This window comes from Physeter macrocephalus, chromosome 18 (assembly GCF_002837175.3).
Source record: "Physeter macrocephalus isolate SW-GA chromosome 18, ASM283717v5, whole genome shotgun sequence".
Taxonomy (NCBI): domain Eukaryota; kingdom Metazoa; phylum Chordata; class Mammalia; order Artiodactyla; family Physeteridae; genus Physeter; species Physeter macrocephalus.
Genome location: NC_041231.1, coordinates 26,879,802 through 26,905,417, shown reverse-complemented (window position 1 = coordinate 26,905,417; position 25,616 = coordinate 26,879,802). Strand labels below are relative to the sequence as shown.

Sequence of the window (25,616 nt, the reverse complement as noted above, 5' to 3'; positions counted from 1 at the left end):
CAGAGATTTTGGAGGCAAAAGAAAAAACAAAAATCTATGAATTCTTCATGCTTAATTGTTTTTCTAACCAAAAATGTTAAGGACAACTACACACACCCCTAAATGAATAAGGTCTGTAATTTAGTTAACAGGAATGTACCAAGGTCAATTTCCTGGTTTTGATACTGTACTCAAACTATGTAAGATGTCAACACTAGGGGACGCTGAAGGAAGAGTACACCTGTGTACTCTTGCACTATTTTTGCAGCTCCCTGTGAGTCTATAAGGACTTCAGTAAAAAGTTATTTTAAAAAATGTTAAGGACTCTGTTATATAGCATATGCTTTCCCCCATCTCCACTCCAAACAAAGCTCAAAGCATTATTTTAATAACTGTACACACAGCATGAATCATCATAAGGTATCTCAGGAAATTTGTTTCAACTCTTTGAGGTCAATGGGCCACACACTAATCCATTTCTTTGTTGTGGTTTTTAATGGACTCTAGGTACAGTCATTATGTGTTTAATGAGATTATCTCTTTCACACACCAAAGCTGAGTACAGTAACCTGAAAAAGTCACCATTAATTAAACTACTAGTTCCTAAAAACTGCAATTTGTGTATTAAAGTAACTCTGCATAAGAATCATGCGAAAACGGGGCTTCCCTGGTGGCGCAGTGGTTGGGAGTCCGCCTGCCGATGCAGGGGACACGGGTTCGTGCCCCGGTCCGGGAAGATCCCACGTGCCGCGGACCGGCTGGGCCCGTGAGCCACGGCCGCTGAGCCTGTGCGTCCGGAGCCTGTGCTCTCATGTGAAAGTGGTTTTCCAATATGCACTAATCAATTAGTTTATATTTGCGCTCGAAGAAAATAATCAAAGGACGGAGTGACATGAACAAATAAATTCTTCTCATTCTTTAGAATAAGATCGACATTCCCTACCAAATCCATAAGCCTTGTTTTTAAAAGAAAAAAAAAGAAAAAAAATGAATACACTTAGTTTCATTTCTATCCATGGGTTATGATGCAAAGGAACCACAATTCACTAGAGGTAAGATAACGATGCCATTAATGCACAAACCAACCAAAAAATCAATCACACAACTGGCTCACAAGACTGGTGGTGGAAGATCACCTGACATACCTCCTAGCGGCTTCAGTCAAGGACCTCGGTGGATGTCCGAGCAATATCATGCAGACCATAAACTGAGGTCCACAGGGCTTTACCACATGGAACCACTAGCTTTTAGGACCTTTAACGTGTCCTTAAAAATGGCATGTTCTTCTGGCATCTCCAAGCTACAATGCACTCATGAAGCTCTTATGGAAGAGAGGCATTCCAAAGAGGCTCCAGAACCTTACAGCGAGACTGGGTTCTACTCAAGGACAGAGGGTGTCTTCAACTTCTTTGTTTCTTTATGAAGAATGTGATGGTGCTTGGCATACAGAAGATACCAAAAAATTATCAGTTAGATAGCCAAATAAATAAATCTTCCCTTTTGTCTTTTTGTCCTCTGATATAGATAACTTTTCATTTCCAGAAACTGAATTTCTCTAAAAAAAGTAAAAGTCCTTCAGATCTAAGATAAACATAACATAATTTACACACACTTGTAAAAAAATTCAAATTTCAACATGATCCAGCCTCAAGCTCTCTCTTTGTTCCATCCTTATAAATATTGGTAATGATGTTATTAAAATTGAAGTTGCTTGCACTTCTTCTTTAGAAACAGATAATGCTAAGATAAAAATAAACTGTCAGACAAGCAGTGCTCACAACTGTTTACTGTATATAATTTGTTAACTGTATATGACTTGTTACATTTTTAAGTCTGGATGAAACATTAGTAATTTGAAAAACACAACTTCAAAAATGAATGTACTCATCAACTTAGTAGTCTTAATAGCACCTCATGTAACATGCCAAGAAAAATTCAGTTTGAGGCATTTAGTAAAAGCCCCCTAAAGAAAGAAGAGATTGAACATGATATGTGCCATATTCTGGGACCACTTTTAAAAGGCAAATGGGGAAGGATCAATAGATTAAGTTTACGTTGACGTACCAATTTAAAGCCATTAACAGAAAAAAAAGAAATACTGTTTGAAAAGGACATTTGAGAGAGACTAAAAACAGCCATAGTGTGGTCATGGTCAATTTCTTTTCATCAGAACACTCACTGTATTAATTTTGGATACGTTAATACAATCTGCTGCAAACTAACTGCAACTGATCCAGAGACCAGCTTCACAGACATATAATACATACTGACTGTTTCTGCACTGACTCAAAATGAAAAGCTGCTTAAAGTCTGTGGCTCTTAAATTGAAAACCAACACAGTGAACATAGTTCCAAAGCCACTGCTGATACTCAAGCTATCACTCCACAAAGTGATCGTTTCACAGAATAATTACCTATATTTGTCAATCCTAAACTTGGAAGAGTAGGGTCCCTGACTGGGTCTAAAACTTCATTAACTCAACTTCATTAATTAAGAATTTGAGGTACGTCTAGACAGGAACAAGTTAAGTCTACTTTTGCATTTTCATGGGGAAGAAAGAAAGAGAAGTTACTAAGCAGAATGATGGTGTAAAGCATGCTGCTGAATAATAATAACAACAATAATAATTGTTCTACCTATTATTGATGGAGCATTTCCTACAGGTTAGGCATTATAATCAGTATTTATATTATCTAATGGCCAAAAAAATCACGAGAAGTATTATCATCTTTCTCTTTAACTATCATTAATGCAAACTAACAAATATTCCTAACTGTCCTCCTTCCAGGTACTTCTTTGCCTTTGCTGAAGTTAGGTGAGGCCATGTAACTAGTTCCAGCTAACAAGGTATGAGTACATATGGTGCATGACACGTCAGGCCCAACATGTGATTGTCAACCCTCCCACCCACCCAAACACTCCCTCTCTCGACCTGGGGATTGGCAGTATTCAAGATGGTAGCTGATCTATGAGCCAGGGGTTAAAGTGAGGACTGAACATCCCCAGGTAAATCACAATGAACGTGCAGTGAAAAATAAACCTTTGCGGACTTATAGCCATTGAGATTCTGGGGAGTATTTGTTGCTGCTGCAGAACCCAGCCCATCTATAGCACCTAGTCTGTCCTAATAAAACCGTCTTACCATTTAGGAAACCCAGGCTGAAGGTTAGTCACTGGCCCACTATCACAGGTGACTGTAAAACAGCAAAGCTTCGACTGTAATACAATTGATTCCCTCCATTTGTACTCTGGCTCCACATTCCCAGAGGCCTCTTGGTGAAGAATACTGAGACTGGCATGAGCAAGATCATATTCCTGTCTTCAAAAGGTCCAAAAAATACCAGGAATAGGATTCTCATGAAACGCTGGCACAGCGCACGTAAGGAAAAATGCAGCTGCTCCAGGCTTTGGGAGGGAGGGAAGTGGAGATGTGAGCAGGTGCTGTCCTAAGACTCTAAAATGGCAGAAGTAGTTTATTCCAATTCCTAGCTAGAGCGACCTGTTAAAACCCTAGACTAATATCTTCACTGCAGAAGTCAGGAATCTTCCAGGGAATCTATGAACTCTGGAATAAAATGGAAGAGAGTTTAAAGATCATCTGACCCAGTGCCTTTCAGTTGTTTCTGCCAGTTATTTGCCTGCTTGCCTTCAAACTGTACTCTTTGCAACTGGCTCCTGCCTAAATTTGAGACTGTTTGGAGATAGGACAGTGAGAAGAAGATACCAGGCTTTGGCTTCCTCTTTCTGAGTCAGGCGGCCACTCCAACACTGACTGCATCTCCTCTGAAGCCTCAGGTCCCTCCAGACAGCCCTTCCTCCCATAACTCCAACTCCTGCTATCTCCCCACCGTGACTCCTGCACCCACAAGTTGGCCTGGACTCTGCCAACACCACCCCTTTCCACCCCTTCCACTCCTCAGGCTGGTGGAAGGTTCCTAATGTTGCCAGTCTCTGGGTTGCCTCCCCAGCCCTGTATGGATTCTAATTGTTCTAATACTTTTGTCATGAATTGTCTCCCCTGTAAACTATTAAATGACCTGTTGCTCCACAGAGTTTGAAGGCGCCCCTTCAAGGCATCGCAGGGGAAGAGGAATGGCAGTGGCCCATTATAAAGGCGACTTTGGACCCTTAATCTGCAGCAGTTTCCCCGGAAGTCACATGTTTCATATACTGGGGTTCCAAGGTATAGAAAGACTACTGGGATCCAACCTCCTCATTTTAGAGTCAGAGAACTTGAGGCCTAAAGATGAGAAGTAACATGCCTAGGGATCCTACAGTGAGCCAGAGGCAGGATGAGAAATGGACTAATTCCAATGTTCTTTCCTTTTTTCATACAGATTTTGGCAAAGTGACCATATCAGGAACAGCATCATGTTCTCAAAACAGCTGGGGGAGGGGGTGGGCCCCTGGGTTTGGTTACTTCTAGATTTGTGCACCGACCTTTCCATTGCTCCCTTCCCTTCCATATTTCTTTGACAGAGCAAGCATTTCTAAGCTTGGAGGGGAAGGGGAAAATACAATTTAAAAGAAAAGCAGCACATAAAGATTTAACGGCCGATGGGAACAAGGGAGCAGAGACAAAAGAAAAAGAATGAAAAATGACGGAAAGGACAAAGAGAACCAAGAGATAAAAAGACAATGACTAAGCAGGGAAAAATTCAGAAGAAAACTCAAAGCACAAAATTAGACAGCTCCACAGAAAAAAATGACATGACTGAGAAAGCATCCTTCACCCCACGGTTTTAAAACCAGAGGTGTAAAGACTACTGAAATATCGCCATGGGAGGAAAAAAAAATTGATCAAGGGAGTACAGAAAGAAATGTCACTGAGCCGGGAGCCCCCCAGAGGAAGAATGTGTGAGCCACATCTGCCCACTGGCTCTCTGCACTCCCTCTATCTTTCTTAAGCCTGACTTTCCACAGTCCTGCTTCACTCAGGCAGCATAACAGAGTCTGAGAAAGAGCCAAAAACTCACTAATAACCAGGAAAATAGAAATTTAAACAAAAATGAGAAGCCATTTTGCCAAAAGGAACAAAGCTGCCATTGGATAGGGGAAAAAGTGAATGTTTGATAATGTCATTGGTGAAGGTATTTCTTTCTCATACACTAACCATGCAAATCAAACACCAGTATGACCACCTTCAAAAACAACGTGACAGCACTGATGGTAACGAGAACACCCACATCCTCTGAACTGTGAAGTCTACTTCTTGAGTGTTTAAACTAGCAAAACAGTCACATGTGTACGTGGGATACATACAAGGCTCTTCTGTGTAGTGCTGTACATAATAAAGGGGAAAGTTGGAAGTGATCTAAATGCCCATCAAATAGGAGACCAGCTAATTAAACCACAATATATTCAAGCTATATGAAGCACTGAAAACTCCTGTGGCGACAGACTAGCACCCCTATCCATGTGTTCCCCTCCATTCTCAGTTCTCTTGCACCTAGCATGCCAAAACTTTCCAGCAACCCTCCAGCACCCTTTTCCGGAGGCTGCAAAGGACCTGGAAGCCCATGTGGAGACGGTGGAGTCAGAGGGTTGAAACAGCATGGATTATGAAGTTACTACATGGAGGACCCTTGCATTGGAGTCACACATTTACATGAACAAGAAATAAACCTTTGGGACTTCCCTGGTGGTATAGTGGTTAAGAATCTGCCTGCCAATGCAGGGGACACGGATTTGAGCCCTGGTCCGGGAAGACCCCACATGCCGCGGAGCAACTAAGTCCGTGCGCCAGAACTACTGAGCCTGCGCTCCAGAGCCCGTGAGCCACAACTACTGAAGCCTGCGTGCCTAGAGCCTGCGCTCCACAACAAGAGAAGCCACTGCAATGAAGAGTAGCCCCCGCTCGCCACAACTAAAGAAAGCCCGCATGCAGCAACAAAGACCCAATGAAACCAAAAATAAATAAATAAAAATTTTTAAAAAAATATGAAAGAAATAAACCTTTGATGTATTGACCACTGAGATCTCGAGAATAACTTCTTCAGTGACTAGTGTAGCCTGCTAAGTACGGAGGCCTAACACTGACCATTCTCCAAGACACATTACTGGAAGAAAACGGCAAGTTTCTTTCAGTATATAAAGCAGAATAACATTTATATTTCAGACACACGTGTCCACATACAAAGCAATATTCTGTATCTTCCAAGCATAGACATATGAGTAAGTGAATGTATAGGAAAAGGGCCAGATGAAGGTCACCAAACTTAATGCCAGTAAATCTGAGGAGGGCAAACCAGGAACATGGTGATCAAAGGAAGATTTAACCTAATCTATAATTTAAAACAAACAAATAAAAAATTATAGAAAAAAATATTTATTATTTGTGGAATGAAAATCAATTTACTCAAAAACAAGATTGAGAGGAAGTCATCAAACCTAAGCTTTGACCCAAATGCATAGCCTCAAGCCTATTAACTTGCCTAGAAAATGAAGGGCTTGCACCTGTACTTAAATGTAGCAGGGGTTCTTCAAATGTGGTCTGAAATCAGGGTGGGGAAGGAAAAGCTTGCCTTCTCTGTTACACAAAACTATCACCTCTAATACAAACTCCTGCTGTTAGATAGGAAGAGGCTCTTAAACCTCATTTTGAGCTCTCAACAGCATTGATGACAGTGGAATACAAACAAGGAATTAGCTGTAAACTCAGAGGAAAATATATTTCCCTCTCATTACAGGCAAGCAAGGCAGATGCTCGGTGGGCTGTGGCACGCTAAGAGTTGGTATGTGTTTGTTATATTTTAGTTTTTGCCAATGTTATTCTGTATGCAAATTAGCACCCATAAATCTACCTTAGTCACATTACCTAGGAAATACTAGCCTTCAAATAAACGTCTTGGTGCAAATGAAAAGACAGCTATAACTCGATGTGTCTCAATATGAGTTCCATAAAATAAAAGGCCTGCTTGCTTAAAACAGGCACTGATAAAGAAGCCACTTCACTGTTGCCCTGGAAAAGAGATTAAGTGGAATCTTGTTTGTAAGAGGAAGATAATAATAACAACAATAATAATAACAGCACTTTTCTGTTTAGCCCTTAATATGAAAACACCAGCACGCCAACACCTGCTTCACAAAGAAAACATGCTGAAGAGACAGATAAAGAAAAGCAGCATCATGATTAGAAACCTAAGCCTATGGAAAGGAAAGAATAAAGTCAGACTTGGAAGAAAGAGCAGGAATGTGAGTACTGAGACTCTGTTATATTTCACGTGTGTTCAGGCTAAATGTGGGGCCTTCATGTGGCTAACCTTTGAAAACATAGCATCCTTTTTGTCCAGAGCTGGCCACTTGCCATTTACATTATCCCCATTTTGCACACTGTAAAGAAATTAATTAACCAGTTAATGAGCCCCCTGTGGCTGAGTCCCTAAGCTCTAACAGGGGTACAGAGGGAAGCTACCCTCTAAGGATGAGAGAAAGGGCAGCTGAAATGAGTTTCATCATTTACAAGGGAGGAAACGAACAGGCCCATCCTCATAGGATGCTGTGAGGATTAAGTACAAATCAATTAGAACAGCACCCAGCATATAATAACTACCCAAAAAAAGATTAGCTACTGTTATTTAACACAGAAATACAAGGCAGGAGAAAAGGGTGATAAGGAGACACTGAGGAACTGCTAGAATGAAAATAGTGGGTGATCATATAAACAATCAAGAAGCGCCCTTGGTGTCCTGCTTCTCACTTTAAATGCATTTGGGGAGGTATTTTTAAACTCTAATAGTGGAATGTTATACTTAATTCACTCAACAGTCACAGAAAGAAACCAAACAGTAATTTACAAGAGGAAGGACCACACAAATCTCACATTTGGTAAACATCTTAAAATGTGCTATTTGTGCTAAGTAAATTTATTTTCCATCTCATTTGAGCCAGAATATCCCCATGTCACAGATGAGGAAGTTTGAAGGTGAAAGAAGTTAAGAAATGTGTCTAAGGCCATTCAGCTAGTTAAGTGAGAATCAAGATCTGAATCCAAGTTCTCTGCCTAGAATACCTATGAGTTTTCCATTATTACTTTTCTTTACTTTTTTTTTTTTTTTTTTGTCTTTCTGTGACTCTTAAGTCAATCCTTGGAAGTACCCCAGACAAAAACTATACTGCCATTCCTGACCTAAAAATACAGTTTTCTATTTAAAAGAAGGGGAAATTAAGCAGCTGACAAACTGGGAACACTAATAAAGATGGTGTGGTACCTGAAAAAACAGTGTTGATGGGATGTGGTATTTAGAGTAGATGGCCAGAGAGGAAAAGTACCTTAAAAAGTTTACTGATTGTTGGGCCGTACCCTGAAAGCCTACAAGGCCTGTGCTTGCCCAGCTTCAAGACCAAAGAAACAGCCTAGAGTCAGCAACAGAGACGTTAATAGTTTAACAGATGGAGGAGCTTCTAAGTCTGAAGCAAGGTCCTGGAGTGACGCCGCACCGCGTGCAGTAGACGGCAGGCAGGACATGGCGGCAGTCTTCACTGGGGTGGGGTGGGGGGAATTACCAGTTACAGGGGAACTGACGTCAGCTGGACTCATTAGTTACCAGGGAAACCAGTAGAGAGGCACGGCCCTCACCATCCCTTGCATAGGCCAATCATTAGCTGGGGCCTGGGCAACTATGTAAGAAGGTCAATCAAGTGAGTACGGTGTAGGTGAAGCAGGCACTGGTCAGGCCGGGGATGTACAGAGAGCAAGTGAACAGCCATCTTGAGTGGCCTGACCATACACTCATCAAGAGAAATAATACTTGAACTCTTCTTTACAACAAACTAAATGAGAATCAGACTAGAAGTCTGAGGCCATTTATGCCCCTGTTACAAGGCATCTCTGACAGTACCACTTCTCTAAGGCCCCACAGTAAGCGGGGGGCAGCATCTGTTACAAAAATAAAATAAAATCATCTGTCCTACCAGGGAAGAATTGAAAGTTGAGGTTTCAGACTCTCTAGACACTGGATCATAGCTGGTTGCTATTTTAGATTTAATTCTTAGAGTACCTTGACAAGGTCTCCTATTTTAAAACTACACCAAATACTAGCTGACAGGTGTAAGTGCTACAAAGCTGTGGAAACTGTACTAGACACTAGAAAAGCATTACATCAATTAATTCTCACAACCACCCTATGAGGAAAGAAACCAGCAGAAGCCCGTTTTATAGATGAGCAAATTAAGGCGCAGGAAAGCTAAGTGGTTAGAGGCAGAGCCACATTCCAATCCAGGTGTGTGTGCCAGAGTCCAGAGTCTGTGCTCTTCAGTGAGGCAGAAATTGGGAATTGCCTTCCAGCCCACAAAAGTGGGTCCTGGGCAGTGAAATTAACCAGGGCGGGAGGAGAAGTGGAATGCTCTGCTTTACAGATTTCACTGCAAGACAGTACAGAGCTGAATTGAAAACGAGGTTCAGGGGAAAAATGAGAAGCTCTGAATGAGAGAGAGCTTCCTGGATGGGTTTCACCAAGTCAAAAGAATTAAGATGCTCCAAGATACTGCCTTGTTCTTTCTATCCTAGGTTCAGCGGAAAAGCAGTGTATTTTTTTTAAGGAGCAAAGAAATGTAAAACTCTTTGTAGTAAGGACAAATGCCCAAAGGAGGCTTCACTCCGTAACTCCACACTGCTGCTCTGCCAGCAGCAAGGAAGAAAGGGAGGGGAAAAAAATACAACCTCGATAAACATTAGCATATTAACACAACAGCAGAAACAAATGTATAAAAGGCTCTAAAAATCCTGAGAAGCATCATTTCAAAACGCCTGCCTGTTCCCTGGTGAAGAGTATGCCAGCTCAGTTATGTTGTAGAGGAAAATCACCTTAAGTTTACCCTGTGAACAGGAGTGGGCAAGATTTATTTATATAGAGAAAGAAAACAAATTAGGTGGCATAAACATACGCTTGCATTTAACTCCTACCAAGGAAACAGGCAGAACCTGTACCTTGTTCATTCATTCAACAATTTTCCACTGGGCTTTATAATGTGGCGGCCACTGCACTTGGCATCCAAGATCAACAGCACAGGCAAGTTTTTTGCCATCACAGAGTTTGTGTCCTATGAGGGGAGGCAAGGAAGAAAGATGTAAGCACATTAATGAAGAGTGTAATTACGGAGAGTGGGAAGTCTATGAAGGAAATAAAATAGACATGATGAACAATGGAGGCCAAGTGGTCACCATTGAGGGGTGCCCTCTGAGGAAATGACACCTCTGAGGCAATGACCTCTGAGGAAATGACATCTGTGCAGAGACCTGAAGATAGAAAGGAGTGAAACATGTGAAGCAACTGTGAGAAGCCAAGCAGCATGTCCCAAAGCAGGAAAGGTTCAGTGTGACCAGAACACGGGGGAATCCTAGAAGGCATGAGGGTGAAAAGGTGAGCAGGGACCAGACCATGCAGGTGGCTTGTAAGCTATGGTATGGAGTTTAGATTTTGTTTTCATTCACCGGGTTTGAGAAGATCAAATGCACATTTTAGAAAAGTCACTCTGTCTTCTGTTTACAGAATGAAACCAATTACAAGAGGGCAGCATTAAACCAGACTAGAGCCTGCAATCTTTTTCTGTAAACAACCAAACAGTAATTTTTTAGACTTTGAGACTAGATAGTCTCAGTTGCAACTATTTAACTCTGCCTTTGTAGGACAAGCAGGCTTAGAGAATACATAAAAGAATGGGCAGGGATGTGTTCCAATAAATCTTTATTTACAAAAACAGGATGTGGCTAGCAGGCCACAGTTTGCAGACTCCTCACCTAGACCACAGAGAAAGTGGTGGAGGGGAAGCAGAAAAGAATGGACGGATTCTTCGCAGAGTTTGGTGATGAAGCAAAGCCTACTCATGGATTAGATGTGGGTTATAAAGTAAAAGGAAATCTAATATTAGACACATACACATGAACACAACACACACACACACACACACACACACACACACACACACACATATTACAAGGTTAGTTCATTTAAGCCTATTGAGTTTTATGTACCTGCTAGTCATAAAAAGCATTTCTTTAGAAACAACCTTAACCTTGGATTTTTTTTTTGCCCAAACTGGCCTTTGCATTACACTTAATTATTGACACTTCTGTACATCATTCCACAACATCAGAGCTGCTGGGTCTTTGATCTTATAACCTTCTTCCATTATTTAATATTGATCCCAGCAGGCAACAGGCAAACTGCCCTGCTATAGCACTCTCCTGCTACAGTGGCCCATCTGCAGCTTCTCTCCAAGAAGAAAACACAAGGCCTCCCTTGATTAAAGAGACAGCAAGCAGGAATAGTAAAAGGGAAGAAATAAAATCTAAGGATAAATAAAATGTGGCATATCCAATGGAATTCCACAAAATGGTGCAAATGAATAAGCCAGATCTTAAAATAGATCAATGCAGACATACTTCCAAAGCAAAACAGAGAGAGGGAAAAGCAAGCAAGTGACAGACAAGAGGGACACATAACAGTATGCATACTTAAACAGGAAAAAATATTATTAAACAATCTTACAGAGATAAATAAAGGGGTTCGGCGCATGCCACTGCAAAATATGCCATTCAGGTATAAGGATTATTTTGAGCTGAAGGTAAACAAAAGGAAGTAGACACAACAAAAACTCTCTGCTCTTGACCACCCTTCCCTCCTGTCCCTGACACACACACACACACACACACACACACACACACACACACACACACACACACACACACACACCAGGATGGACAAGATTATTCTTAATCACGGGAGACAAATCTAGACTCAGCACGGAGACAGCACGAGAGGGATCACACAATGAACCTACTAACTAGTCCTTACCTCCCATCAGGGTCTCCCATCTATTTACTTGCCCACAATTTGCTCCCACTAGAAACTCAAAGCCCTCTTCCTTTGTCCTGTCACTCCCATACACATTTACTGTTCTCTTAAGATGCTACAAAAGCCTGAGTACTGACCACCCCTTTGAGTTATTCATCACTGAGGGCTCCCATGTGTGTGTGTACACTGCACCTGTTAATAAACTTCTATTTGTTTTTCTCTTGTTTTTTCTCTCTAAGTTGCAGGGCCCCAGACAATGAACCTAAGATGGGTAGAGGAAAATAGTTTTTCCCTCCCCAACATGTATATGCCAAGCTGGTACGGCCTCATCAAGCTAGCGTGAGGCGTCCATCCGTGTGCTCAGGCCCTTCCAGAACACCAGCACTACAGCTGTGCAGAACAGGTGAGCTCAGGGACGGAGGGGAGGATACAGGTTTGCACCCATGAACTGTCTCAGGTTTGTGTCAGGTGACTTCCTCTTATGTCAGGTTCATGTTCATAAAAGTCGAGCTTCTGCTCATTTCTAGCATGAGTGAATAACTCTGGAAGTAATTTCCTGAAAATTAGGTCACTGTTTTACCTCATAAAAATGTGTGTGTGTGTGTGTGTGTGATTGTGTGAGATTTTCTCCACTCACTCAAGTGAGTCTCTGCGGTAGCAAAAAGGGCTTTGGGGTTCCAAGAATAGTTTTCAGCAAAGTGCTCACTGGAAAACAAATTCAAAACAGTGCAATAATACGACAGCCAGGACTCAACCTTGTATTCTGGGGCCATTAATTGCTCAGCTAACCCCAGCCAACCATTTTACACATTTACACAGGCCATCAGAGTAGATTATGTATAATACTCAGAGAAGGGAAAATGCTAGATATTTTTCTTCAGCAACCTTGCCCAAAGGTGTGAGAAGACTTACAGGGGTGTTTTTCAAGAACTCCACCTCCAATGAGCTTGTGACACTAAGCAAGTAAAGCAGATACTAGTAAAGCAGAACACCGAACTTTCCAGGATTGCTGGGAGGATAAAAACAGATAAGGTATGTGAAGGTGCTTTGTTATATGTGTTCAGCACGGCCATTACAAGGAATCACATGTGTCAACTCAGTGCATCAGATTCAGCTCCCCGGTAGAGCCTGCCACCTTCCCTGCTCCATCCCCTTCAGTTCCCAATTTGTTAGCTCTCCTTAAATTACTCCCTGAAGTCCTTTCCAATAAATTCAGTAGAAAGCTTGCAAGGCGCAGACTTCATTTCAATCAACCCACTCATGCTCCTTCTAACAATCTAATAGCACTCAACAGTTTAGGATACATTTGAATTTAATGGGATTTACCCAATACAAATAGACTTCTCATGGCTTCTTTATAGTAGCAGCTTTGAGTGACCTAGCTAACTCAATCTCACAGGTTCGCCTGTCACCTTGGCATGCTGAAGAAATGACTCAGAGAGTAGTAAATGATCGACCTTTGCTGGGGCAACTCCTGAGATCGTCTGACATTTTGAAGGTTTGCTGTACAGAATGATAATTGGCGTCTGCGAGGTTCCAAGCGCACTATTTATGTTTAGAAGGAGACTCCATTCTTGTTGATGAATGAAATAATACTACTCTGGAGAGTGAGGTCTTAGATTGTCTATTAAGAAAGATATCAACATTATAGAGAGTGTCCCTTTCTTCACATTTCCACTGTCAGAATTCCCACTTACAGGAGAAATTAGAATCTGAAGTGTTAAATCTGATTGCCCAATATTCCATGTAAATGTCCTACTTATGAAAGAAAAGCACAGGCCAGATCTTTTGATTCATATTAGTCACCTGTTCTCGTGCAGTAATCTGAGTTTCTTTAGCCAAAGTTGGGAAGGCAGAGAATTGCTAATTTTACATATATCTGTATGAACAACCCAGAGAAGTGAATCTTCAAGGCAAGCTTTCAGAAAACGAGATAACATGAAAATGAAATGTCAAAATAATCCCTGAAAAGAGAATTTATACCACAGCATAGGATACATGACATTCACTTTGCTCCAGGAAACTTTTGAAAGAAATACTGTGATTCATCTGAAAAGCCCACTGTGATAACAGAAAAATCCGAAAAGCACACACAGACAAAAGGACTCTTGCAAAATAGACAATGTGACACTTAATATCTGAGCAGCAAATAATATTCTTATCATGCTATATCCTCTTAAAATTGAGAGATTCAAAAACCTAAGAAATCCCAACAAAGTTTAATCCTAATCATTTTTCTTTCAAGAACCTAGAGTAAAATGTTATACAATATTACTACAATTGCACAACTGGTCCAAACTAAAAGTTAACAGAGAAAATGAGAAACAAAAGAGCAAAATATGATGTACTGCTTGGTAATGTCATGATGAAGGGTTCACGAATTGATAGTGAGAAATGAGCTTAAAAGGGTGAGGCTGAAGACTTGGTCGCCCATCTTTGCCCTACCGCTTATTGGCAGATGACTTTTTACCTTCTTTACTTAAGTTAAATGAGACCTATCAACGACCACAACCTTACAAGGTTGTGGAAAAGTGAAATGAAAAATTTCTGTGAAATCCCTTTTCAATCTGGTCTGGGATCAAGAAACAACCCCAGAAAGGCAAAAAATGCTGCTACGGTGGGAAGATGGTGCTCTGTTACTTTCCATGTAGCCAGATCCAGCCAGCATCCAATGGCTATCCAAGGATAAATAACCTAAATAACTCTCCCTTGTTGGCCCTCACTCTCTTTTCTTGAGAACCTTCTCATTTATCTCTAGTGGAGGACAGTCACCTCAAAAGTGATCTCTACAGATCCTGCCGTCTTTGGGGCACCTGACCTTCCCAAGGCAGAGGAAATACCCAAAGGAAGTATTGCCACTGTGATAGCTGGAGAAGTAACCCAAGACCCTGAGACCAAGCCCCCTCCCAAAAGCAATCCACCTAGTAAACATCACCTACTCTACAGGGTTAGAACTAGAGCTAAGCAGAGTGGAGACACAGAAAGGAAGAACACAAGATTGGACCAGAATGTCCAAACAAACTAGTCATAGCAGCACTGGAGAAAATAATAAAGGAGAAGGGAGTGCACCTAGCAGACCAGAAGTTGAGAAAAATCCCTGAAGAATGCCAGACAAATAAGAACTAGACTGAAATAGAATCCTACAGCTAAAACAGCCAGGACAGGACTATACCAAAAGTGGGAGTAACTCTGATTATACTTTAAACTTGAAGGCTGGATATACAGGGAGCACAGGAGGGCGCCAAGGCAACCATTAGGATATCCGACATGAGGTAGCACAAGATATGCTAGACAAAACAGTAGTTGTGGGGTACGTGGGCCCAAGGGATGACACAGTAGTCCAGGCGACCTCTGATACCGTGGAAAAAGACCAGTTACTGACACATGCCATGGGGCTACACCCTCTGCCCCTCGCACACAGTCACTGATGACAGGATGCTTTAAGTGCAAAATTAATAATAATTAAACAATGGAGGCCCATCAACATCATGAAAGAGAAACAAACAGAAGAACTAATAACTGAGGGAAAAAAGCTCAGAGAGAACAAAGCACAAACTGCTTTAAAAAGTGTAATACATCAGACATATCAGAGAATATTACATCAATCAAAAAATTTAACTAGAAATCTTGAAAATTTAAAATTGATCATTGAAAAAAAAAAACAGGCAAGAAGAGACAGGTTGAAAGTAAAGGGAACATATTTGGAAAATAAATTAATGCACTAGAAATTGGAGGAGAGACGTTCATGGTCAAATATTTGCCGAATACATAATTTTACTTCCTTCACTTAGAAATTCTCAACACACATTATCTTATTAAAGGTTATGAGAAGTCCAACCATTTAAAAAATACGCATATTTAGATACATTTTACAGTCTTCCCCAAACCAATTTTCACTTCACATCTGCTTTAGTTCCCATGGAACTAGTCACTCCTTTAGGAAATGCCACAGCCTGCAAACAAATTCAAGTACACAACTAACCATAACACCAGACAGAAGGAAACAGGAGTTGTTTCACCTTTGTGTGAAAGTACTTTTGTTTATTCCGGTATTTCCACTTATCTTCTCATTGTTCTGCACCACCTCTTTGGGATTCAGTGCAGCAGATCTAAAGAGAGAGAAAGAGGGCGCACACTTGGGCCTATCAGTGATGTGCCAGTTATTAAGCTCTTTTTTATCAGCTCCAAAACCTCCTTTCTAGGTGCCCACCACTCTGCCGGCTGAAACTCTGCACATTACTTTCTTCTTTGTCAGCTGGCTTCCCGTTAGCTTCTGCCAACGTGTGGCACCACTGCGAGACTACAAGGCTGGAGGATGGAGAAAGTATCTGCTCCTTTCGGTGTATAATGTTCTCTCATCAGAGCCCCGAGCCACAGCTCTTCACCCTGGATGCGGCAGTGGGTTCCAAGAGCAGCTGACTTCAGTTTATAAAGTTCTGCCTACACTCCGAGAACAGCCATCAGAGCCAGCCAGGCAGTGCCTCTTCCTTAATGCTCTGGGTCCCAGCACTGCAGGATTCCTCCTCCATGTTTCCAAGTTCTTGGAGAGTTCCAATCACTTCCTTGTATTCCAGGGGTGGGAGCTGCTTCCTACAGTTACAATCCCTGCTTTAGTCAGGGTTCTCTTTTTGCCCTTGCAGTCCTCCAACATTTCTTTAATCAATGTGCTACATTAAATTATCCCTGTTAAAATGACGAGCACAGTTTCTATATTTCTGATTGGACTCCAAATGCTAAAGCAGGAATGGAAAGTATGAATACAGAGAAATTTAGACAATGCTGTCCCCCTGTTTTGTAATTCCTCACTTGTAACTAATATTATATATTTATAGAGCTAGAACGCCAGGTCCATCAGGCACACACTTATTTTGTTCGCAGATAAATGCCCAGTGCCTAGAACACTGTATGATACATAGCAGGTACTCAATTCAGTTTTTTTAATGGAATAAATGCATTTATGAATGTTCAAGATGGACAAAGATACATCTACTCCCAAATTCTCTCAGGCAGACTCTGATATGCAGTTAGAAGGAATATTTTGACAGGCTACTTGGGGTGAGCCTCCCTGTTTATATATTGTCTCTGGCTGCTTTCTCACTATAATTGCAGAGCTGAGCAGTCACAACAGAGACTGCACGGCTGCAAAGCCTAAAATATCTACTATCTGGTCTTTTAAGAAACAACTTGACTACCCCCTTCCTCAATATGAGATGGGGACAAACTACTTGAGAGTCCAGAGGAGGAAACTGCTCCTCATACCCTCCTACATCAGTATGGAGAGTCCCACAGGAGAGGTTTTTACTAGCTAAGTAAAAACATACAACTGGCCTTCCAGTGCAGATACACTAAGACATTACTTCATGAAGTAAAATCACGCTATGGATTTTGATAAGCCTCTGTGACATCATCAGCAACAACCTGCTAGCCCGTATCGTATGTCCTTTCTTACCAGTCCAGATCATGGGAGAAGAGGTCTACTTCCAGAGGGATAGGGCAAAAGAAAAGGGAGGGGAATTCTGAGTATGCTGTTTTATTTCCCAAATGAGAAAATGCAAAACAGCCATGGATTAACTCAGCATGTGACTCCATGACAGGGATTAAGGTGGAAATATTCATCCAGGGACTATCAAATCGAAGTTTTGAGCACATTTTCTGCAGAGTGCCACACACAGTCCACTTCCCTGAGAACAGTTCCTTCTCTAAAACTACAACAGTGAAAGCAGCATGAGAAGCTCCAGATGTAAATTTCATTTTTCTAAGCCTTTCTATGGTAATTCCAGAGGTGCTCCTTCTCCTCACACTAATATCATTTAATTATCAGAAAGTCTCAAGAGCAGACACTAATTTTCACAAATCCTTATCTGTATCAAGCACTGAAAGAGTGTGTCCCGTTAGTGATGGAAAAAGAAGACTAACCATGAGTAGAGTCCCCTATAGCCTCATCTCATCATTGAACAACAGCATATCCAGAAGCAGCACCAACCTTCTCCCACACAAAACTTGCCTAGCTCAGCTTATTAGATAAATGGCCTTTTAAAAGTTTATTTAAATTTATAGGTGTGGCTTATAAAATAAACTTTACGCACAGAATGCTACACCCCAAACTGGCAAGGGTGCTCTCCTCTGAGGAAGGGGACGGGGGTGTGGGAGATTTCATTTTCATTATAATACCGGATACTTTTTTACATATTGTCAAGGGCTGCTTTCACATTGCAGCTGATAGAGTTGAGTGGTTGCAACCAAGAATGTAAGGACCAGGAGCCTAAAATATTTACTACACGGTCCTTTACGGAAAAAGTTCGCTGACTCCCACCAAAACCTACATCAGCATTCCACTCCCAGGTTAACCTTTCTCACTACAGTCCATCATCTTCCCTCACAGCATCTCTCAGAGTGCAACTGACTACATATTTGTGTGATTTGTCAATGTCTGGGCATCCCAAGAGACTATGATGGCCTCAAAGGCACAAACCAGGCCTGATGCCTTCACCAATGCATCCCTCGTGCCTGGACGGTACTGGCATGTACAAGGTGCTTTGTAAATATTGGCTGAGTGATAACTAATTTATTAGATATAAAGACCACAGACAAAATGATCTCAACCTAAAACTGGGGCCACCAAACTGCCTTCATGGGAGACAAATAACAATAGTTCTTGTGACAATAAATTATATTAGACAAGGCCAGGCACTTCCTGGGCTAACAGTTCAGTAGTCATGTTTCTAGAATGATATAGTTTTTAGTCTATATGCCCACCATTTATCTCTAAGACTCCAAAGCTAAGAAGTTTCTTTCTACATTCTGCCATATATTATCTACAAATGGCAGTTCAAACACAAACTCTACAGGGAACATGTACCTCAGAGCACATTTATTTAGCACCTACTATGTGTCAGGCATGCTAAGACACACAGTAAGGTGATTAAAATCATGGACTTTGGAGAGAGAGACCTGCTTTTGAGCCCTTGTCCCACTATGATGATGACCATGACCATTAATGGGAAGTGACCAGGGGAGGTGACTCTGTCCCAGTATGTTAATTTAGAAACAGCAAGGTAGGAAAAGGATTACCCCCAACTGCAGATGGAAAACTGAAGCACAGGTAGACATGTTTCCAAGGTCTTAAAATTCAAACCAAATTTGTGGAGCCCATAAGCTTAATCACTATCCTGTCAGCTTATCATCTGTCATCAATGAGATCCTCCCTTTGAAGTATGTACCACAGTGCCTAACACAAAAAAGACACTCAGTAAATGCTTTTATTATAACTATTACATTGCCATAAACAACTACACAGTCAAGAAAATAACCTATTTGGTATTTCATGGATGTAATGAATGTGTACAACGATGCTTCATAATTCTTCATATTCAAATACAAATCTGAGTTGTACAATTTTGCTTTTCCACTGCCCTCATCCCTAGAACCCACAAGTGTAAAAGGATGAATGTACAGGTACTGCATTTTTTAATTAATGTGCTTAAGCCAGAAACCAAAAAGCAAGAACAAATTAATAATGAAAAGTAAAATGTTTTTAAGGTTATTCAAAAGGACATGATTATATTTTTCCGGCTGTTTCACAGGCTGATTCAGGTAAAATTTCTCTAATTCCATGTTAGATAGAATACTTACTAGCAAGATGTTTCCATTAAATATTTATTATATCAATATTCAAAAACATTGCAATACATTGCAATCAGTTTCTGTAGTGAAGTCATTTACACAGAGGTCAAACCTTTAAAACATTGAAACAGCAAATGGATTTTGCATGTTTTCAAAAACCAAGTTCTAAACCCAAATCCATATGGTTAATATACCCTGATTCCTTCATTGTATATTTGATTTCCTCATGTCTTATAACCTATAGAATAGTGTTAAGTCCCCAAGTCTACATGAATTTAAGGATATATTCCATAATGAAATGCCAGGAAAATAATCTAGTTGTAATAAATATCAATTAAAGAACAATGCTTCCTATCAGTGTCAACAAGTTTTCCTGGCAACAGTAAAGCCTAAACGTGTCTAGGCAAATAAAGAAAAGTAAGATTTCAATGGACAGCTGTTTAATGCACTGGGTAGGATGGGAAGAGTCCTCAAAGGAAAAGCTGTATAAATGTGGCTCTTATTCAGTGCAGTTCCCTTCCTTAAAGATTGGAATTTTCTCCAGTTTCTGCCTCATTTTGATTACTCTATAACATCTTCAAATATTTTAATATTTTTGAAATTTTTTCTTATTTTGTCAAGAAGTTATCACTGTTTTATGTGTTATCTGTTAGTCCAATACAAGCTACTCCATTACTGAAATAAAGTGTCCATTCTATAACCATGGGGTTCAGAAGAGGACAAAGTTCCAGATGTGGTCTGAACAATATGGAACAGAGCTGAAACACCACATCCCCATCCTGGACAAACCTCTATAAACTACCTAGGCCTAATACTGTAACAGCTTCCTTTTGTATCCACAGAGACCCCATGTCATCTAATCAGCAAACTGCAGTGCTCAGTGTATCATTAAAAGCTCTTTGGTGCCATGGTAGAAAGGGATTCCTCTTTCCTTTGCCAATTCTTGACCAGGACCACTACCATCATCAAGGTTCTAGTCAAGAGCCTGTAGGATTCTAAGCAGATTTCAAAATTCTAGCCTAAACAAACTAATATTTCTCTTAAAGTAGTTTATTTTCATCTTTTCATTCTAATCGACTACACTCAATAATTTGCTCCTCAGGACAAATAAAAATTTCAGTGGTATTTTAGTCACAAGAGTCAATAAACAATTGCCCAGACAGAACCTAACTCAACTGAGATAAGCTAACTACTCACTAGTTAATTATTCCTTTAACTAAATTAGGGTTCAATCTTTGGGCTAACACAAGTATTTCTTAACCTAACCCCTACCAAGTTCATGCCAGTAAACTTGATAGAACACAGTAGCAGGAAAATGGTATTTTTCACATCTCCTTTGCTCAGGAATCTAGTGGAACTCAGTCCAGACGATACCTATCTCCCAATCCAAACCAAGCTTCTCAGACAGTGTACCTGAGTATATACCATACCGACCTATCTTCCTCTTTCACTTGGTTCCTGGCTTTACCATTTTATAGCTATGTATTCAACCTCTAGGCCTTTATTTCCTTAACCATAAAATAGGAATAATAAAACAGGATTACCATGAGAATAAAATGAGTTACTACATATAAAGTGCTTAGAACAGTACCTGTTGTGTAATGAGAGCTCAGAAAATATTAGCTGTTACCATTTATTATTGCTGTGATTTTTATAATATTCAACACTTCTTCCAACACCATGTTGAAGAGCCAACAAAGGAGGTAACCCATGACATTAGAATGCATGAGGGCAATCTTCCCACACCAGTAATTGTGCAAAAGAAGTGGGAATTGTGGCAGAACCATCATCCTTAAAATCTCATATCAAACTCCTGCCTTGAATGAGGCTTTGCACTAGTTCTAAATATTTTAGACCTCTTGCCTGCCTTCTAAGCCCAACAACTGTGAACTGTGAACGAAGCATAAAACTCAGACGGGCAACTGAACGGTAGGAAAAGAGCATATTTACATAGCGTGTATCACACACAAGTGAAAAAACAGCTGAGTTCTCAGTGAAGAGTAACTCACAGGTGACACATATTCAGACCCAGACTACAAACTCTGTCTCTTGGGCAGCTGCTCAAATCTGAGTTCAGTTCTTTTTCACTTTAGCTGGGCCACTTGCAGTCAGCCTCCTGCACATATCCTTCAGGGAATACCTTCTGATGTGGGCAGTTTCTGCACAGAACCCAGGACTCACCCCTCTGCCTCTCTCCTTTCTGGGGTACCCCCTCACTCCCAGCTGCTGTGCTTATCTCAAACTCTGTGCTCTGGCTCTTCAGGGCAGAAGGACTACAGGTTTTCTATTGGGGTTTTAGAGATACCACTAGAGCCTGTTACCAAGAGAAATCCTGGAAGTAAAAACTGGAAACTCAGTACACATGTCCCTTCCAATTTCAACTCTCCTCTGGGATCTTCCTGCTTTTCTTCACTACCCAGAACCTTCAAGTTCTTGGTTTTTGCATTTTGCCCAGAGTATATAGTCACTAACTATGGAAAGTTCAGTCTGTGAAAAGCTTACATGGCCATACTGTAAATGGAGCCTGTCTGATACATACGCAGGAGGAATTCAAGCAGAGACAGTCTTTGTAAGTTCGTGTTATTAAAACAGAAAAGAGGGAGGGGGAAGATGGCAGAAGAGTAAGACGCGGAGATAACCTTCCTCCCCACAGATACATCAGAAATACATCTACACGTGGAACAACTCCTATAGAACACCCACTGAACGCTGGCAGAAGACCTCAGACCTCCCAAAAGGCAAGAAACTCCCCATGTACCTCGGTAGGGCAAAAGAAAAAAGAATAAACAGAGACAAAAGAATAGGGGTACCTCGGTAGGGCAAAAGAAAAAAGGATAAACAGAGACAAAAGAATAGGGACGGGAGCTGCACCAGTGGGAGGGAGCTGTGAAGGAGGAAAGGTTTCCACACACTAGAAGCCCCTTTGCGGGCGGACACTGCAGGTGGCGGAGGGGGAAGCTTCGGAGCCGCGGAGGAGAGCACAGCAACAGGGGTGCGGAGGGAAAAGCGGAGAGATTCCCGCCCAGAGGATCGGTGCCGACCAGCACTCACCAGCCCGAGAGGCTTGTCTGCTCACCTACCGGGGCGGGCGGGGGCTGGGAGCTGAGGCTCGGGCTTTGGTTGGATCTCAGGGACAGGACTGGGGTTGGATGCGTGAACACAGCCTGAAGGGGTTAGTGCGCCACAACTAGCCGGGAGGGAGTCCTGGAGAAGTCTGGACCTGCCCAAGAGGCAAGAGACATTTTCTTCCCTCTTTGTTTCCTGGTGCGCCAGGAGAGGGGATTAAGAGCGCTGATTAAAGGAGCTCCAGAGACAGGCATGAGACGCTAAGGCTGCTGCTGCCGCCACCAAGAAGCCTGTGTGCGAGCACAGGTCACTCTCCACACCTCCCCTCCCGGGAGCCTGTGCAGCCCACCACTGCCAGGGTCCCCGGATCCAGGGACAACTTCCCCGGGAGAACGCACGGCGCGCCTCAGGCTGGTGCAACAGCATGCCGGCCTCTGCTGCCGCAGGCTCGCCCCGCATCCATGCCCCTCCCTCCACCCTGGCCTGAGTGAGCCAGAGCCCCCGAATCAGCTGCTCCTTTAACCTCGTCCTGTCTGAGCAAAGAACAGACGCCCTCCGGTGACCTACACGCAGAGGCTGGGCCAAATCCAAAGCTGAACCCAGGGAGCTGTGCGAACAAAGAAGAGAAAGGGAAATTTCTCCCAGCAGCCTCAGGAGCAGCGGATTAAAGCTCCACAATCAACCTGATGTACCCTGCATCGGTGGAACACCTTAACAGACAACAAATCATCCCGAACTGAGGAGGTGGACTTTGAGAGCAAGATATATTATTTTTTCCCCTTTTCCTCTTTTTGTGAGTGTGTATGTGTATGCTTCTGTGTGAGATTTTTGTCTCTATACCTTTGCTTTCACCATTTGTCCTAGGGTTCTGTCCGTCCTTATCTTTTTTTTACTTTAAAAAAATTTTTCTTAATAATTATTTTTTATTTTAATAACTTTATTTTATCTTACTTTTATTTTATTTTATCCCCTTCCTTCCTCCCTTCCTCCCTTTCTCTCTTTCTTTTCTTTCTTTCTACTTTTTCTCCCTTTTATTCTGAGACATGTGGATGAAAGGCTCTTGGTGCTGCAGGCAGGAGGCAGTGCTGTGCCTCTGAGGTGGGAGAGCCAACTTCAGGACACTGGTCCACAAGAGAAATCCCAGCTCCACGTAATATCAAACGGTGAAAATCTCGCAGAGATCTCCATCTCAACACCAACATCCAGCCTCACTCAACGACCAGCAAGCTACACTGCTGCACACCCTATGCCAAACACCTAGCAAGACAGGAACACAACCCCACCCATTAGCAGAGAGGCTGCCTAAAATCATAATAAGGCCACAGACACCCCAAAACACACGACCAGATGTGGACCTGCCCACCAGAAAGACAAGATCCAGCCTCATTCACCAGAACACAGGCACTAGTCCCCTCCACCAGGAAGCCTACTGAACCAACTTTAGCCACTAGGGACAGACACCAAAAACAACGGGAACTACGAACCTGCAGACTGCAAAAAGGAGACCCCAAACACAGTAAGATAAGCAAAATGAGAAGATAGAAAAAAACACACCAGATGAAGGAGCAAGGTAAAAACCCACCAGACCTGACAAATGAAGAGGAAATAGGCAGTCTACCTGAAAAAGTATTCAGAATAATGATAGTAAAGATGATACAATATCTTGGAAATAGAAGAGAGAAAATGCAAGAAACACTTAACAAGGACCTAGAAGAACTAAAGAGGAAACAAGCAATGATGAACAACACAATAAATGAAATAAAAAATACTCTAGAGGGGATCAATAGCAGAATAACTGAGGCAGAAGAACGGATAAGTGACCTGGAAGACAAAATGGTGGAAATAACTACCACAGAGCAGAATAAAAAAAAAAGAATGAAAAGAACTGAGGACAGTCTCAGAGACCTCTGGGACAACATTAAACACACCAACATTCAAATTATAGGGGTCCCAGAAGCAGAAGGGGAAAAACAACAAATAACACACAAGGGAATCCCCATAAGGTTAACAGCTGATCTTTCAGCGGAAGCTCTGCAAGCCAGATGGGAGTGGCAGGACATATTTAAAGTGAATAAGGAGAAAAACCTACAACCAAGATTATTCTACCCAGCAAGGATCTCATTCAGATTTGATGGAGAAATTAAAACCTTTACAGACAAGCAAAAGCTGAGAGAGTTCAGCACCACCAAACCAGCTTTACAACAAATGCTAAAGGAACTTCTCTACACAAGAAACACAAGAGAAGGAAAAGACCTACAAGAACAACCCAAAACAATTCAATAAATGGTAATAGGACCATACATATCGATAATTACCTTAAATGTAAATGGATTAAATGCTCCCACCAAAAGACACAGACTGGCTGAATGGATACAAAAACAAGACCCATATATATGCTGTCTACAAGAGACCCACTTCAGACCTAGGGACACATACAGACCTAATGGAAATCAAAAGAAAGCTGGAGTAACAATTCTCATATCAGACAAAACAGACTTTAAAATAAACACTATTACAAGAGACAAAGGACACTACATAATGATCAAGGGGTCAATCCAAGAAGAAGATTTAACAATTGTAAATATTTATGCACCCAACATAGGAGCACGTCAATACATAAGGCAAATACTAACAGCCATAAAAGGGGAAAACGACAGTAACACAATCATAGTAGGGGACTTTAACACCCCACTTTCACCAATGGACAGATCATCCAAAATGAAAATAAATAAGGAAACATGAGCTTTAAATGATACATTAAACAAGATGGACTTCATCGATATTTATAGGACACTGCATCCAAAAACAACAGAATACACACTTTTCTCAAGTGCTCATGTAACATTCTCCAGGATAGATCATATCGAGGGTCACAAATCAAGCCTTGGTAAATTTAAGAAAATTGAAATTGTATCAAGTATCTTTTCCGACCAGAATGTTATGAGACTACATATCAATTACAGGAAAAGATGTGTAAAAAATACAAACACATGGAGGCTAAACAATACACTACTTAATAACGAAGTGATCACTGAAGAAATCAAAGAGGAAATCAAAAAATACCTAGAAACAAATGACAATGGAGACACGACGACCCAAAACCTATGGGATGCAGCAAAAGCAGTTCTAAGAGGGAAGTTTATAGCAATACA

General features: G+C 41.5%; 1 protein-coding gene across 14 annotated transcripts in view; it reads right to left on the bottom strand.

Moving 5' to 3' along the window:
- The window catches only part of SUCLG2 (succinate-CoA ligase GDP-forming subunit beta), a 363,845-nt gene that overhangs the window by 286,844 nt on the left and 51,385 nt on the right, over positions 1–25,616 (bottom strand). The gene's annotated exons all lie outside the window — the stretch shown is intronic.